Source organism: Panthera leo, chromosome E1 (genome assembly GCF_018350215.1).
Source record: "Panthera leo isolate Ple1 chromosome E1, P.leo_Ple1_pat1.1, whole genome shotgun sequence".
In the NCBI taxonomy this organism is placed as follows: Eukaryota; Metazoa; Chordata; class Mammalia; order Carnivora; family Felidae; genus Panthera; species Panthera leo.
Genome location: NC_056692.1, coordinates 56,325,773 through 56,339,817, shown reverse-complemented (window position 1 = coordinate 56,339,817; position 14,045 = coordinate 56,325,773). Strand labels below are relative to the sequence as shown.

At 51.3% G+C, this 14,045-nt stretch overlaps 2 long non-coding RNA genes across 3 annotated transcripts; one reads left to right on the top strand and one right to left on the bottom strand.

The window, feature by feature from the left end:
• Positions 1–691: 691 nt before the first annotated feature.
• On the bottom strand, positions 692–6,349 carry LOC122206115. 2 transcript variants are annotated; one of them, XR_006196366.1, is made up of 5 exons: positions 6,267–6,349; positions 5,730–5,812; positions 2,797–2,882; positions 2,632–2,670; positions 692–1,105 (listed from the first exon to the last, which is right to left on the bottom strand). It is a non-coding gene; the product is annotated as an uncharacterized LOC122206115 (long non-coding RNA). The 2 variants fall into 2 exon arrangements; XR_006196367.1 differs by lacking the exon at positions 2,797–2,882.
• A 122-nt stretch (positions 6,350–6,471) lies between these two features.
• LOC122206116 lies at positions 6,472–9,565 on the top strand. Its single transcript, XR_006196368.1, has 3 exons — positions 6,472–6,623; positions 7,338–7,766; positions 8,722–9,565. It is a non-coding gene; the product is annotated as an uncharacterized LOC122206116 (long non-coding RNA).
• Positions 9,566–14,045: the final 4,480 nt, after the last annotated feature.

Genomic DNA, 14,045 nt, shown 5'->3' with positions numbered 1-14,045 from the left:
TGAACCAACACTGGAATCAAAATTCTACTTTAGAAATTCAGACGGGGGAAAAAGAACAGAGACTGGGCTTTCACGAGTGAGGCAGCTACTTGAAACCATAGCTGATGCTAGAGAACAGTTTAGACTGGAAGGGAGGGGTGAACAGTTCAGAACAGCAGGAGGCCAAGGCCTCTCACCACTTTAGCTTGGCAACAAACTGTCCCTTGGTCTCCAGGATAGCACGGTACTGAGTATGTTTCTCTGGATAGAATACATGGTCCAGAAAGAATACCATCAAATGTGGGATCCACGGTACAGAGTCAGTCCATCTTGGGGTCTGACACGATGACCTTTACTAGTAAAGAAACACGACGACCTTGATAAGCCAGCACAGCCCAAGCTAGGACTCCTGACCCCCTTGTGTCCGTAACACTTTGTCCCTAGCCCCTTCACATCTGCAGCTATCAGAACACTCTGTCAATCTGTCAGAAGCGAGAAGTGCTAAGGTTGTGGGTGGCCACCCATTAAGGGGCAGAAAATCGATTTGGGGGAAACTTAGCAAACAAAACATCCAACTGCATCCTGTGTTAACTGTTAACCCTACTTAATGGTATTCTCTGAAACTTTCACTTCTACAAGAACACAGTTAGCTGAGCACCGAGTAAAATCCCACAATGTGGGTCTCAGTGTGGAATCCACAATGTCACAAAGCCCATTTTTAAACACTTTTATTTGTACTTCAAAATTTAAGCCCAAGACAGAACTTCACAGGAAATCCACCCTGATGAAACGTTCTTCCGAGGCTGAACACCTGCGTCCCCTCAGTTTCCTCGAACAGAACGTGTACACGTTAACCGCCTTCCGTCCACCACCGCCGCATTCTTGCCAATGAGCGAATTATACCCACATCAGCTAAAAGGTTGCATCCTGGATATTCTTAGCTATGCCCTGATTTGACCAACTGCCAAATATTTTCCGGGATAAAGTCACTCATAGTCTTTGGCTGCTTTTTGGAGACGAAGTCCAAACAACTCTGAAGTCGCTCTCCTTTGGCGGGGGGCAGGGGGGGAGTTGCTTCCCAGGCATTAGTAACTGGCACGGAACTTGGCATCACTGGGGAGAGAACCTGCAAGACCAAAGGAGAATCATTCGATAGAACGGCCAACCAGGTGACTCAAAACTGAAGGCTACATTTAAAGACCCTAACTTAAAGAAAAGGCAATGGTAGCAGCAGTCGTTCTAGCCAAGCATCAGGCCCACACTGTTGAAGGCACCGTCGGTGCAGGCCGGTGCGGTTCCCAGGGGACTCGACACTGCAGCGTGCCCTGGGGAGCTGATGCTCAAAGGGAACAGTGTCTGGCAACGGCCAGTCTGGAGACATTCACACCTGACCCTCTTCTGGAGGTAAAACTTTGCAAGTCAGACCTAAATGTCCACGCGAGTCCCGTGGAGCAGTCACACCCACTCAGCGGCAACCGTAACGCAAGAAGCGGGTTCCCCACTCGCTAACACATCCTTTTACTGGGTTTTACTGGGTTTTACTTCCAGGCTGTAAGCTGCTGGGGCCGGTTTTCAGGCTTATTAAATCCCACCCCAAATCTAGCCTCCTTGGTGACTGAACAAATATGTGACCTTAAAGAGCCCACACATACCTCCCAATCTGAACAGAAAAAGGCACGAGCCCGCTGCAAGCCTGGCATTTCGACGGGAACAGCGCCAGACACCGGCCCGGCCCAGCACCACTGTGCTGCTTGCTCGCTCACGTGCCAGCCAACCCGGCCCTCTGCCACCCGAGGCGGCTCTCGCCAGTCACGTCGCGCGGACACGACCACGCGATCGGAGTGAACCCCGCGGAGAGCTCCCGGCTGCTGGAAACAAAGCACCCGGAAACCTGATAGCCCTGCCGGTGTCAGGACGGCCCTTCTCTCCTGAAGGTCAGGATGCGGTGCCGAGGGGTCACGGTCCTCGTACATTCACACCGCCACAGCTGGCAGACTTTCTACATTCCCGTCTGTTTCAAAGAGTGCTTTCATTGCCTTGAAATGTGTGACAAGCACTCTTTCATACCCCGGTTAAGAACATGACCCCGAACTGGGCTACTTGCCCATTTCTGGCACCTCCTCTAGCCTGTACCGTCAGAACCATTAATCAAGGGGCCTAGAGCGTGACAAGGCAGCCGCACTGTCGGTTTTCAAGTTGCAGAGGGACAATGCGTGGGGTCTTGGCCGGGTAGACACAGTTCCCTCTGGAATCCATTCAGTTTGATCCCCGATAAAGCCTGAACTTTTAAGTTTTTTACTTATTTTTAAGAAAGAGAGAGTGCAAACGGGGAGGGGCAGAGAGACGGAGAATCTCGAGCACACTCCACACCGTCAGTGCAGAGCTCGACACAGGGCTTGAGCTCATGAACCAGGAGATCATGACCTGAACCCAAGTCGAGAGTCGGAGGCTTAACCGACCGAGCCATCCAGGCACCCCAAGCCTGAACCTTTAAGAGCACAGAGACAAACCCCAAAGCCTCAGAATAGACGGGTTTCCCCTCAGCCGAGGTTTTCAGACAGGGATAACTAACCATCATAGGCTTGCGGGGCTTCTCAGAAAAACAAAGACAGAAACACTACAAAGCAACAGGGGAAGAATCATTTCACTTACTTGAGGCGAAGCAGTCCCGTACTCACACGCTGCGGACATCTAGCAAAGGAAACAGACCTGTGTTACAATCTCCCCGCCGCTCAGCACAATCCTAAGCCCAGGGCAGGAGCGGCAAAACCAAACATGCCAGCCGCGTCCGTTCAGAAGGTCTCTGCTTACACACACCAGAAAGCCTCTTCAGACACGTCGCCGCTGGCAGCTACTTCTGGAGGGTCCTTTTTCAGCCTCAGAAACCGAGGCTGGGACTGTACCTGGCGAGGAGAAATTGCAAGAGAAAAACCTGCTGAAGATACACACGGGTACTCGCAAGCAGCTCACTTTCAAATCGGACCTGAATTTTCCAGAGAGCCAACCTGGGAAACTGAGCTTCAGACATCCACATTCCACACAGAAAGGCCTTTCTTTGCCTTCAGACAGGGATAACTTTACATCATCACGGACTCAGCTCCCACCAGCCAGCCAGTTACAGCGCGGGCAGATTCCATTCTTCCCCTACCAAATTCTGCTCTACGTCCCTCATGAAGTATTCTCAAACTTGTGTACTAACTTTCCTTCAAAGGTAAAAACTGTTGACACCTAGAGCCTAGATGTCCCCAGCATCCCAGATCTGACTCAGTGACACTTCCTGCCCGTTAGTTTTAATTTTTTTCTAATGTTTATTTTTGAAAGAAAGAGAGAGAGCGCGCGCACAAATGGGGGAGGGGCAGGGGGAGAGGGAGACACAGAATCCGAAGCGGGCTCCAAGGGCCTCAAACCCACGAGCCGGGAGATCATGACCTGTGCCTAAGCGGATACTCAACCAACTGAGCCCCCCAGGTGCCCCCCTGCCCTTTAAAAGACAGGTTCTACCTGAGCAAAAGTGCCTGAGAACGGAGTATGGGGTTTATCTGTCGGTAAAATCCTCAGACAGTGCGGTTACTTCTTCCAGGCAGCCCGTTCAAGGCCAACTGTACGAAGGGGACCTGCTGCCAAGAGGCAACATGACACAAGGTCATTTCTCCTTCGCTCACCTATGCGTATGAAAGGATCCACAGAGCAAGATCAGTTTTTTAAGTAGAGGATTATAGATCTGCCCCAAGAGCTACTTAAAAATAGCCAGGGCTATAATCTTGCTGCAATAAAAATCCATGAGCTAAAAGTAGATCAGATTGTCTAATTTCTCCCATACAACTGTTCTTGAAACAGCCACACAATTCTTGGGCTCACTCCAGGGCCATGCACACCCGTGGCGGGAGGTGTACATTTAAACACTTTGTAGGTAGTTCGGAGGTATAGCCAGGTCTGGAAAGCAGTAACACTGTCTGACAAAGAGATAAAGCTCTGGTGGGGTTATCTCACAACAGCCTGAGACTAGAGCCTGCATCTTTCAAATTCATCTAATACAAGCTTTCATCAACCTCAGCTCTGAGGTTCTGGGGAGATAGTCTTTGTCGTGGGGGGCGGTCTTGGGCATTGCAGGATACTAAGCAGCATCCATTAGATCCCATTAGCATCCTCCACCCCCCAGCAGAGAACCACTGGTCTAACCGCCCCCCCCCCCCCGCCACCCCGCCACCAACTGGTCTAATCGGACCTCAGTAATTCTTCAATGAGACTGAAAAATGGTTTTAGCACCCCCACACAATTTGCCCTATTTTTATGGTTCTTTAAAAACAAAACAACAATAAATAACAGCTATGTAACTCTAAGCCTCAGTTTCTTTACTCAGTAGCAAAGGAGAAAGTAACTACTGCACATAAGACTTGTTAGAAATCGTTTGGTGGGAGACCGTTTGGGAAGGAGCCTAGCAGGGTTCCACACCACTTCCCTTACCCAGGCAGTAACAATCCTGGGAGGCTCGCATCCCTGAAATCTAACAGATGGGACACTAAAGGGACCCTAACTTATGCAATTCTGGCAAAGAGCTAAAAAGACTTATTCCCATTAATAGAAATCTCATCACAAAAACCCTTACACTCAATGGTTTTCAGCGGGGCGCCTGGGTGGCTCAGTCGGTTAAGCATCCGACTTTGGCTGAGATCATGAGCTCCCGGTTTGTGAGTTCCAGCCCCTAGCCACGTGTTGGGCTCTGCGCCGACAGCTCTGAGCCCGCTTCAGATTCTGTCTCCCTCTCTCTGTCCCTCCCCTGCTCATGCTCTCAAATTAAATGAACATTAAAAAAAAAAAAACCCAAGGGGCGCCTGGGTGGCTCAGTCGGTTGTGTGTCCGACTTCAGCTCAGGTCACGATCTCACTGTTCTGTCCGTGAGTTCGAGCCCCGCGTCGGGCTCTGGGCTGATGGCTCGGGGCCTGGAGCCTGCTTCCGATTCTGTGTCTCCCTCTCTCTCTTCCCCTCCCCTGTTCATGCTCTGTCTTTGTCTCAAAAATAAACAAACGTTAAAAAAATTAAAAAAAAAAACAAACCCAAACCTGGGGTGCCTGGGTGGCTCAGTCAGTTAAGCACCAGACTTCGGCTCAGCTCATGGTCTCATGCACGGTTCATGGGTTCGAGCCCTATGGCAGGCTCTGTGCTGACCGCTGGAGGCCTGGAGCCTGCCTCAGATTCTGTGTCTCCCTCTCCCCCCTTCCCACGCTCTCTCTCAAAATTGAACACACTTTAAAAAATAAATAAACCCCAGAACTTTAAATCATCTATAAGAGAAACACGGACAACCTATTTCATCCTAACAGAAGCAACGTTAAGACGTTCTCAAGATTGGTTATTTCAAAAGCTGAGCCTCAAGGCATCAGAACTCTTCAGAAAAGATGTCCTTTCACACAAGGATAACTTTGAATCACGCACAAATATTTCTAAATCCCTCCCCCAACCGCAACCAACACCCATTTCCTGAGTCTCTCTCCCACCCCAGTATGCAGCAACCATTTTGGTCCCAAACAGTGACACCTAGTGGCCCCAAATTACACTGGCACAGACCCTACTCATTTCCGGATTCTGGGTCCATTTTTCTCACCCTACCTGGATTTATGCCTCAACGTGTTCATGAAATTAAACTTAAAATCAGAATACGGGGTGAGACGGCGGAACGTGACAGGCCTGCGCATCATCTGGACTTTCTCACTTCTGGTGACCACCCATGTCCTGCCGGCACCCATTCTTACCCGTTTCAGGGCTCCATCCGTCACTTTTAAACTTCACCCTGCAGGTCTGCTGCTCGCGGTCTCCGCAGACGCCAAAGAAAAGCCTGCGGGGAAGGGAAAAGTGCGCATGGACGGTTCGTTGTAAACTCATGACTTTCCCAAATCTGCAATCCCACTTATAACTGTAGGATGGAATAAAAACTACGGAATGGGGCCGTTCACAAGACCCTCCAGGAGGAAGTACTCGGGTGCCCTCTCCCGGGGCGGCCCTGGGAGACCCGCAGGACCGGCACGCGGTGGCTGTGCGGCTCACCGGGCTGAGCAGGCTGGAAGAACCTCCCTGAAAAATAAAGGCTCCAAAAAAGGGCTTGAGCTCTCTCCCACCAACCATTAACACTCGAACCATTCAGAAAGGGTTCTTTCACCCAGCATCTCAACTAACCCCAACCACGGTAGACGCGACGCCGGTTTATCGTGGCCTCTGAAGAAAGGGGGGGGGGGCAAGTGAACCAGCGTCGGGTCAAGGAAGACCCCATTTCCCCACCACCGCAGCCTTACCAGCACCAAACACCCGAGACTGCTCGTCCCGTTCGGGCCAGACAGAGGCCGCCATGACTCCCAGCCACGCGGCCTGCTTCGAAGAGAAGGCGGAACTGCGCCTGCGCGCAAGTCTTCGCGGCAGTCTCGGCAGAGCTCTCGCGATGCTGGGAAAAGGCTCATGGGAAATGTAGTGCAAACAACCGTCGCTGGGGGCGGCCGCAACCTCAGCGAGAGCCTGGAGCTGCGGTGGCCGCCACCAGGGACAGTAGAGAGCCTGGGGTGGGAGGCCTGATCTTTGAAGAAAACGAAGACGGACGGTTGTTTCAGTTACAGCCATTTATCTCGTGTCCACGGATTGTCCCTGGCCAAGACTGGGTTGGCTTACAAAGTGGGGGGGCGGGGCTGGGGGGGGGGCTCACGAGGGAAATGGATAAGGAAACCGAGGCCCGGCCGGATTTCGTTCTTAATTGCCCTGCGGAGTTCACCTGGGGCGGGGAGGGGGTCATCTGGGTGATGGGTTGCGTTAGAGAAGGGGGTGCTGATTCCCGGGGACTGTGGGGGCGTCGGGCCCAGCAGCAGGTGAAGCTGGGGCGGGGGCGGAGAGGCTCCGGCGGCAGGGGGCGCCAACGAGCAGCTATCCGACTGACCCTCCGCGGCTCTCGCCGTGTGGCCTTAATTCCGACGGGGGAGCAAATAAATTATGAAAACTGGGAATGGTGTAGCACCCACCGCCCCTTCTGACCGCTGTTTTTCAGGCAACACTCTGGCTCCGTGTTTGAAGTAGCAATCGGGAGAAACAACTAGAGTCAGGGCCACAACTTACACCTGTTTGGAAATTAAGTTTGCAAGCCCGGGAAGCCTCTTCTGCATTAGCCTCTCCCCATTGTCTTCGACCCTTTTAGCAAGGTTCTCAGGGGCATTTAGTCTGGGTTATATTTTTCTGGTTATATATGGCCGAATGTCGCAGGCGCTTATCTTCATGTTACCGCATTTGTTTATGTTTGTCTCCCTTAATTTTGATTGTAAGTTCTTCAAGGCAGGAGACGTCTCTTTTAATTATTTTTTTTTTCTTTTTTCATTTCCTCACAGGGCCTCATTGGTATTCCGCTGCCTCTGCCGGCAGTAAGCACTCAACAAATAATAGTTGACTCACTTCGCGGTAACTTCTGTCATGTGAAATTGACTCTTAAGGGTCTCTGTCTTGCCCTTAAAGGCACTGTTTTGTGTATTACCGAAAGGAAGCGTGGGTTCCCTCCCTGTAAACTAAGTTCCTTTCATTTCAGACTTGGAGAGGGAATTTGGAGGGTAGAAGTTACGAGAAGCTGCTTGTCTGTCGGCAAGCAACCTGCTGCAGGCAAAACATAGTACTAGCGAACACTTCATAGCACCTACTATGTGCCACCCACGACTTTTGGACCCTATGTGTGTCGGTTGCTTTAATCTGCACCACCGCCCTGTGAAGCGTGCTGTCACTACCCCCGTTTTCCAGAGGAGGGAATGCAAGCATTGAGAGACAAGGTAACTTTCCCAAATTCACACAACTAGTCATTGCTGGAGTCAGGGTTTGATCTCAGCCCTGCAGAATCCATGCTTTTAGCACTAAGTTTTACTGAACTGCATATATCTATAAATCAGTCATATTACGGGGCTTTTGGGTGTGGGGGGAGGGGAGCAAAGAGGGGTTTTGTGTGTTTGTAGGGGTGGTTAGGGATGGAATCGGCGGGCGGGGCGGGGGGGGGCACCTGTTCCATGGTGTTGAGCCACTTTAGGGCAGGAAGGGTGAGGATGGCAGGCTGCAGGGGTGGTTGGGTACAAGACTGTGAGACTCTGGGCTCTGGCAGGGGCGTCTTGAGTCCCAGACTAGTTGCCACCTACTGTGTGGTGAGGGGCCCCTGTGCCATGGTCCACGGTGTAACTTTGACACCGACAAGGCACTTAATGGAAGAGCAGCAGGCTCACAGCGGGTGGGCTGGCACGGGCGGCTGGGCAGTGGCCAAGAGGACAGAGCAAAACGCAGTGAGCGGGCTGGTGCCGGAGCACATGTCTGGCACGCTGCCCGGGCAGTCCAGAAATCAGTGGGAAAGACAACAAAGGATGCATCAGATTTCTGAACTAGCAGGCAGGGGTTCAGAGCTGTCGAGACCAAAGTGGTAGTGTTGTGATTTCTTCTGCGCTCATTGCTGGTGAGGTCTGGGACGTTAGAGTTTTTAACGTACGGTGGAATTATTATGTAGCTGTCAGTCAAGGCTAGTGTGGCTCTGTATTTACTGACGTGGAAAGAGTCACACAGTCTAGCCGTAAGTGACAGAAGTAGATCACAAGCTGAACAGAGCCAAAGTGCTGGTCCAGGACCTTGGCTCTGAGCACCGGGGTGAAATGCAGTCAGCTGTCCTGCTGTGTTCAGGTGGTTAGCTTGCGGAGTCCCATCCACTGATAGGATTTAAAACATGGTGTCTGAAACCCACATGAATAGGAAACAGAGTCTTTGGAATATTGAGGTTAATTTCTTCACCTGGAAAGGAAACCTTTACCGTCATCAGCCAGAACAGAAGGTGGGTAGGTTTATCCCAAGCAGTGGACTGCTTACACCGTGAACAGTGGCACCACGACTTATAGGAAGTTCGTCTGTGCAGCAGCACCGTTCATCGCCAGCCCACAGCTGTTGTTTCTACATCTTACAAACGGAACAGAGCTACTGGACGAGTTTGTGCTCCAGTGGCGGGAAGCTCCTCCCCAGCCCTAAGGGTGAGTCTCGATTAGTCTGCACCAGACCCTTGCGGTAACTCTATTCCTTCTGCCAGGAATTCAGAAATGGGTTTGTGATGCAATTCTGCCAAGTTGGGGAAAGTTTTCTTGTTTTTAAAAACAGCAGCCTCTCTTCTGGCTTTGGGACACCGCGAAGATGTGATGCTCGAGGCTGTGGCAGCCATCTTGCATCTGTGAGGCTTGCTGCAAAGCAAGAGGCCAAAATCTGACCCGGCAGAGTGGAAACCAAAAACGTAGAGTCTGCGATGATGAACTGCCGAAATCCCAGTCCTGAAGCCCCCCACCTTCAGACCTTTTGTTCTGATTCAGAGTCACATATTTTTACATTTTACTGAGTTTCTGAACGCGAGAGGCATCTTACAAACAATGGCATGTTAGTTTCAGTGACACGCAAAATGTGCGATTTAAAAAAAAAAATCTCCTTACTGTTTCGGCCATCTTCAGTTTGGTGTTCTGTTAGAGTCAAAATCATCCTAAATTATCTGATCGACATGTCCCAAATCTTTTTTTTAAATTATAACTCTCCGCAAGAACGAGTCAGGGCAAAATAAAAGGAGAGGCACCTGGATGGCTCAGTCAGGTAAGCGTGTGACTTCAGCTCAGGTCATGATCTCACAGTTCACGAGTTTGAGCCTTGCATCGGGCTCTGTGCTGACAGCTCAGAGCCTGGAGGCTGCTTCGGATTCTGTGTCTCCCTTTCTCTCTGCCCCTCCCCTGCTCAGGCTGTCTCTCAAAAATAAATAAAACGTTAAAAAGAAAAAAAACAATAAAGTGTACCCTATTTATGGAGAAGAGGCGACCTTGGCATTGCAGTGGGTTCTTTCCTGTGTTTGCCAACAGCAGGCATTTCACTTGCCTGCTTTGAAGAGCTGTTGCCTCTCATAAAATTATTGCTTAATGGGTTCTTAAAAAATAAGGGCGTATGTGAAGAATGTGTAATGTCCTGTTGACCTCTTCTGCTCTTTTCAGGACACGTCTCTCCATTCCCAGAAACCCTGCCTTCTCACGACTGCTGCCCAGCCTCTGCTTATACTGTTTGTTCCCTTTGCCTTGAAATTTCCTTCCCTTCATCCTCTTCTCTACTGAGCAAATTCCAACTCCTATGTCAATACCCCCTCCGCAAAGTCTCACCTGAGAAGCTGCAACGGTCCCGAGCTCTTTCCTCGGTGTTCTGTCCCAGGCTGGTTTAGCACATGCACTGCACCCAGACAGGCTTGGAGTCGAGCCCCAGCCCTGCTGCTTCTAGCTGAGTATCCGTGGGCAAATGACCTCCCCCTCTGTCTCAGCCTCTTTTCTTTTTATTATTTTTTTTTTCATTTTTATTTTTTAATGTTTATTTTTGAGAGAGTGAGAGAGACAGAGTGTGAGCAGGGGAGGGGCAGAAAGAGAGGGAAACACAGAATCCAAAGCAGGCTCCAGGCTCTGAGCTGTCAGCACGGAGCCCGACGCGGGGCTCGAACTCACGGACCGTGAGATCGTGACCTGAGCCAAAGTCGGACGCTTCACCAACTGAGCCCCCCCAGGTGCCTCTCAGCCTCTTTTCTTATCTGCAATTTTAGAACAGTACATGCAAAACGCTTCCACGGGCCTGGCACAAGGGAGCACTTTAAATAAACAGAACTCTTGTGGCGCCTGAGTGGCTCAGTCGGTTAAGCGTCCAATTTTTGACGGTTCGTGAGATCGAGCCCCGCATCGCGTTCTGTAGTGATGGCTTCGAGCCTGCTTGGGATTCTCTCTCCCTCTCTGCCCCTCCCCTGCTTGCTCACGCGCGCGCTGTCTCTCAAAATAAATAAAAATAAACTTGAAAAAGAAAGAACTCGTGTTATTTGAGCATACTTCTTATGATGCTCACTGTCTCGTGATTATTTGTTTCCACCAGCCTGTGAGCCAGACAAGGATCAGGTCTTCATTGATTTTTTTTTTTTTAACTCTTTAAGTCATCTTTATTGAGGTGTAATTTACATACAACCAAACGCATCCATTTAAAATGTACGATTCGATAGTCTAGTAAGTGATACACCCGCGTAACCGCCACCCCGGTGACGATTTAGAACCCTGTCATCGCCCTGAAGAGCACCTCCGGGTTTTATTTCAGTCTCCAGATCCAGCCCTGGCCCCAGGCAACCACTGATCTGCTTTCTGTCGCTGCAGATTAGTTCTGCCTGTTCTAGAATCTCCTATAAACGGATTCATACAGGAGCGTGTTCTTTTGTGCCTGGCTCCTCGCGGTGCCCCGGGTTGTGGCCCGCAGAGTGGTCCGTCGCCTTTTCATTGCTGACCAGAATTCCGTACAGCCCTCGTTTATTCATTCACCGGTTGATGGATATTCGGGTTGTTTCCACTTTGGAGCCGTTATTAGTAACACTGCTGTGAACACCTCTGTACGAACCTTGGTGTGGCCCTGTGTTTTCATTCCTCTTGGAGAACTTGCTAGGAAACAGCCAAACTGGTTTCCCAGCAGTGTCTTCCAGGGTAACAGCTGCTCCGTACCTTCTTCTTAACGCATTCATGTGAGCGTGAACTAGTATCTCACTGTGGTTTTCATTTGCATGTTTTTTAATTTGCATTTAATTTCCTTGATGACTCACACTACTGTGTATCTTTTTTTAATGTGTTTATTGGCCGTATGGATACCTTCTTGTGAAGTGTCTATCAAAACCCTCCCCCTTTCCCTGGGCTGTCTTCTTATTGAATTGTAAAACTTCTTTGTATATTTTGGATACAGGTCCTTTCTCAGATTTTTGCCTGGCAAATAGTGTCTTTCCAAGAATTCGATCAAGTCCAATCTTTCCGTGTTTCTGTGACGGCTAGTGCTTTCTGTATTCTCTCCAAAGGGCTTTTTTTTTTTTCCTCCATCGGATCACCTTCCCCGTGTCTGTTTGGGGATCCCACCGACGTGTGCATATCCTTAGGAATGTCACGCTCTCTTGAGCTCTGATCTCGTCTCCTCACCCGGACAAGACCACTGCGCGGTCCGCTTGGTTTCCCCTCCCCCTGCCACAGGCAGGGAACAGGCAGATGCTGAGACAGTCCTGGGGTCACCAGCCTGTGTTCTGCCTGTTGTCAAGCGTCTGTTTCTTCTGCTTGGCCCAATTTCCTGATTGTCTGTGGCAGGAATTCTTCATTTCTGCATCCACAGTGCCTGGCACACAGGCGCTCCATAAACGTTTGCCGAGTGGGCGGATCACTGCCAGCATCTCCAAAGACAGTCCATTATAGTCTCTTTTGATCGGGAGAGTCTGGAGGGCCCCCAGAGGTCAAGCGGTCCATCGCCTTCATTTTACCAGACGGTTCTTTCTCTGAGGGTGGTCATCAGTCCTTTACATCCTGGCACCAGCCCACTTGGGTTCGACTCAGCACATGCCTGGTAAATGGGGAGACTGAGGTCCGGAGAAGGAAAGGTCATGTGACCAGGCAGTGGCTGAGCGGGCGCGACTGGGCTCCCTCGGCCAGGATCTTTCTGTCGTCCTCACTGGCAGGTCGGGCACTGTCCCCCTTCATCGCTGGCACCTAGCACAAGGTGTGTATGTTGCAGGCTCCCGGTACGTGCTTGTTAAATAGATGGCCAAGGAACACGTTAAATAATATCTTTTAATGCATCGTTCAGCCGGCTTCTGCATATGGCAATAAACGCGTGTGGGCGCGCACATGCGCTCACACAGACCCACGCCTGGCCATTCCTATCCAGGTTCAGAGGTCATAGTCGGTCAGTAAATCTTTTTTGTTTTCATTTTCTCAGCCACCCTCTAATCTTAAGCCCCACTAGGGGGCATATGTACCGCACAGAGAGGGTCTGCAGTCCTTAGGTACAAGGACTTGTTTCCAGCTTAAGTCCCCGGGGGATCCCACTCCAGGACGCCTCCTCCCTGAAGCCCCACACCCTCCCCCTGTAAAAACAAACAAGGCCTTCCTTCTCAGCCTCCTCCCTCTCCGGCTGGGCCGCTGCCACCTTCCTCTCCCACCCCCAGGGCTCTGCCCCCGCCCCACCCCCAGGGGTTGAAGGCAACAACAGAGCTTGAGTGATGACCTCAATGTCTGTCATCCCTGTGAGCGGCCACGGCTTCCTCCCTGCAGGGGGTGACAGATCCCCCAGGATCTAGCCTTTGGGTGGGGGGTGGGGTGGGGTGGGGCAGAGCCTGGTTCAGCCTCGAATGATGCATCAGGAGTAGCCCTGGTAATCCCATCCCCCCCCTCCCCGTCCACCTGCAATGGCATCCCTGGGGTGGGGCCACAGCTACCATTCCCAGTGCCCTGGTTGTCCTCAAGCCCAGACTCAGTCCTCCGCGCCCCAACACCTTCACGGGCTTTGGCATCACATTGCCCGGGCAGGTGTCCTGGCTTCACTACTAGCTGTGAGTGACCTTGAGCAAGCTCTGTGAACTTCACTTTCCTTATTGGGTGAATGATAAAACGGTTCCTGCCTCATCAATGAGACAATGCATGTAAATAAAGCACCTGGTACACTGCCTAGCACATAATAAGTGTTTGAGACACATTAACGTTATTGATAATATTATTAGGATCATTATCATTATCATAAACCTTGGCCATTTTCCTTCTTTTCGGGCTCGCAAAGAAGCATTACTTCCCACTGTCGCAAGGCCTTGGGCTTCTGCCTAACAGTGAGGTCCTATAGAGGGTCCCTGGGAACCGCCAGGACCCTGCTCTCGTGCCTGGTGCCTGCCTCAGATCGGGAGCCACGCCCACCTAGTCTTGGGCCAGGGCCCCTTGGGCGCCCTGGCCCAGGACCACCCTGCCCGCATCCACACAACCACACGTTTGGGATGGGCGAGGTACTCCCCGTGGTCACGTCCGCACCCTAAGGTGACACAGGACAGCGGCGGCTGCTATGTCTGCTTCCCTTGCTCCCCCCCCCCACCCCCCCCACCCACCTCGTTAGCTCTCTGGTCATGTTCCAGTCTCCGGGAGAGACTGGCAACAACCCTGAGTCTCAGCCACAGAAGCAGCAGACAGCAGCACCTTCCTGCTCCAGCTGCTGCCCTCGGCCACCCTGCAGCTCAGAGCAGTCTT